Source organism: Electrophorus electricus, chromosome 10 (assembly GCF_041902795.1).
Source record: "Electrophorus electricus isolate QZ-2024a chromosome 10, ASM4190279v1, whole genome shotgun sequence".
Taxonomy (NCBI): Eukaryota; Metazoa; Chordata; class Actinopteri; order Gymnotiformes; family Gymnotidae; genus Electrophorus; species Electrophorus electricus.
The window spans coordinates 13,710,098-13,713,572 of record NC_137506.1 but is presented as its reverse complement, the minus strand read 5'-3'; the positions used below and the strand labels follow the sequence as shown (position 1 = coordinate 13,713,572).

Here is a 3,475-nt window from a genome sequence, read left to right as displayed (position 1 = left end):
TAAGATTGAAGTTTAGAGTCGGTGAGACGGTGACAATTTGATAAAGGGTACGGGCAGAACTTTATGGATGAATATTTTACCATTTCTGAATGTCTAAGGAGACACCCTCCCATATACAAATTATGGGATTTCAATGGGGAAAATATACATAGGACCTTTTATGAACAGGAGCTGCATCATAGTGGGAGCTGATTATAGTGGGAAAAGATAAAGCCATTAAAATAGAAAAGATTCTATCTGAAAAAACTAGGAACCGAAAAAAGATTTGCTTGATCAAGTGGATTGGATGGCCCGATAAGTTTTACTTCTGGATTCCGGCGGAGGACGTTCTTAACGTTGTAAAAGATTAAAAGGGGGTGCTAAAATCAAATTGAAATTATAATCCGGTCACCATGGAAAAGAACGGATTCTATGTAACTCTACCATGCAATGCCTCCAAAGACATGTACCTCGATAATAAGATTTCGTGCTACACAACCAAATTTTTGGAGCCTATAAATTTGGTGGGGGGCTGGGAGGTCACACTCACCGAGGTACAATAGCCGCACACATGGTATTCGCTGAACATGACATTCGTCGGACATGAAAAGTATCTTTTTAGTTAAACTCTGCAGAAGGAGAAGATGGTGTGGTATTTACATGTATTCTGAACCATGGGTATTATAATAGTATAGAACATCTGGTTAACCCCTATACACACCAACGCCCCTAGCGGGCTCATGGGTAGGTCCAAACAGGCATGCTCAAATAAATTACTTAATAACACTGAATATTCTTAAAGTAAAGTACATTTATCAACATAACATTTCTTAGGACTAATACAAGTATCTGCTTACTGATTTTCAGCCGTGCAATGCATTCGTTTGCCAGAAATTGCATGCTGAAGACATTGTGTTTTTTGAGTAAAATTTCCACAAAAATGTGCCTGCCCTTTTAAGTTGCCTTTTAAAACATTCTTCCGGTATAAGATCAGATTTTGTTAAGTTCAGATTTTGTCATAGAAAATTCAATTACCATCAAAACAACTGTGTGACATGTTTAAATGGTATACAGAGTGTTGGTAAAGTTCTTTTAATTGCGTGCTCACTTCTTTGCGTAAAAGCGACGTTTTTCTTTCGGTTCGGTTCCTTCGGAACAAACCCAAACTACACAAGCCTTTGGTTAACTGAAACACTACTGCACACTACTGACATTAAAGTGTTCCTGAATAGAGCATTAGACCCCCCGTTTCTATTTTATATTGATTTTTATTGGCCATGGCAGCGCCATTGTCTTGGAGTGACAGCAATTCACACCTATGTGTCCAGGCGTTTCCAAGAGTTTCCAGAGCAAGCTGCTTGATTGACAGCAGTTTCATCAAATAGAGGAGGCTTAGATGAAAACGTAGACCCCTCACTTACCTTATTTAGTCATCCCTTTAATGCTTAAAGGTATGCACATTGTGTACTGTCAGTGCTTCTGTGTTGTTAGCAGATAGCCTAGCGCATGGGTTTGACGTACAACTGTAAGAATGATTTGATCGCCAATACTTTTGGACATCATGGAAAGGAAGAGGCTTAGTTTAACTGAAGTTTATGTGGAGTTGTTTGGGTGCTGCTAGCATGGACTAGCATGGCTGCTAGCATGGACTAGCTTCGAGGTTTGCATAGCAAATCACTGGATGTTTCCATTCACTGCTGGAAAAATTCGTAATCCTATTACAAATTGTAAGTATAAATGAGAAAGTATACTACTTCTTTACAATATTACAGCATTTACAATATTTTCCACAGCATTTACAGTATTAGCTACAGTATTTTCCCCTAATGATGCTAACAATGATGCTATGAAGCTAATATTGTTGTGGAACTTACTAAAGTAACTTACTGTGATGTTTTATCAAAAAGAAACATGAAAACTTGATGTATAGTGATTGATGACTTTGTCTGCATTTGGAGAGGTTTTTGACTAGGAAGACTAGGACACTTATTGGAAAACATTGTGTAGCTACTTAGTCATTTTATGTATATGCTCAAAACTGTTCAGTTTATTAGACAAGACCCTGGTGAATCAGGAAATGTAGAGCATGAGTGAAGCTGAATCTCCAGCATCAATAGACACGTTACACCAAAAAAATCAAAGGCGTTTTATGTTGGGTTTTTTTTACATTTTCTTCTGTATTAGATGAGCTCAAATGGAACCTAAATGATGGACAAATAAGCCTGGGTGTAAATGGATGTCTAGTCCCAAGAGTCTACTTCAATTTGAATACTGAATAATCATTGTGCCATGTGTACAATTTCAGATATCTAGTGTTAAACTCCAATGAGTTTTTCCTACTGTCACCCTTGCCAGTGTCATTTGGCTTATTTATCAGTTGTCACAAGGTGTTAACGTTATTATGCACATGTATATAAAATGTGTATATACTGTATATACATAAATATTTATATTGCATTATTCTCTGCACCTTACATGTTATTTGCAGTTTGGATTGGATTATAAAGTGAATTTCATTGGTGAGTACTATATTTTTTGGTGACAAAGTATAATCTAATCTTTACAAAGCAGTGACCAGAAAGGAAGAGCTGGATGAGGCTTTGGTCCCCATGATAGTTAGAGACACACAGCCATTTAGCATAGTTGAGGATAAAAGCTTCAGGGACTTGGTAGCAAAATTGGATTCAACTTATATTCTCCCAACTAGGAAGGTATGTGTGGTGACATGGATACATTATGAGAGTAGTAGTAAAAAAATATATAATTATTTTCTTCCTTCCCTTTAGACTGCAAAGGCCATGGTTGAGGCCAAATGTCAACAAGAGAAAGAGAAGGCCAAAGCTGAGGTCCAGAAAGTTCCTGCAATGAGTTTGACAGAAGACATGTTGACATCTCTTAATGTGGATGCCTTCTTGGCTGTGACCTGCTATTTTATAGATGACAACACATTTCTGAAGTCTACACTACTTGGTGTTGTGAAATTCCTGCGGGCGCATACGGCTGAAAATTTGGCCTGTGTGAAATCCTCTCTTATGGAAGAATGGGGAATAAAATAAAGTCACATGTCTGGTTACTGAGGGCACATCTAATAGGACTGCCTGTGGCAAATAGCTGAAGCTGCCTCATGCGCTCTGCATTGCTCACACCCTGAATAAAGTTGTTAAAAAGGCTCTTGAAATAACCCCAGTGCTATCTGACATTTGTAGAACATCAAGGAAGCTGGTGGGCTATTTTAGAAGCAGCACAACTGCCAAAGCTAGTAACATTATTTTCACATTGTTTACATATTGTTTTATATTGCTACATGTGTAACGTTTACTGTTTTATTGTTAAAGGAGATGTTGGACCTCGCTCAAGAGGATATGGGAAAATTAAAAAAAAGAAACTGAGGTTGAAACAAGGTGTTGGAGCGATTAGTAGAACTCAGGGAGCCTGTGGGGGCAGATTTGGCGGGTTTACAAACTGACATTCCTGCGCTGACCTCTGATGTGTACAG

The 3,475-nt window shown here is 38.1% G+C and overlaps 1 long non-coding RNA gene across 1 annotated transcript; it reads left to right on the top strand.

Annotated features, from left to right (window-relative positions):
- Positions 1 to 1,439: 1,439 nt before the first annotated feature.
- On the top strand, positions 1,440 to 3,164 carry LOC145659328 (uncharacterized). Its single transcript, XR_014125438.1, has 3 exons — positions 1,440 to 1,706; positions 2,468 to 2,498; positions 2,766 to 3,164. It is a non-coding gene; the product is annotated as an uncharacterized LOC145659328 (long non-coding RNA).
- The last annotated feature ends 311 nt before the right edge of the window (positions 3,165 to 3,475 follow it).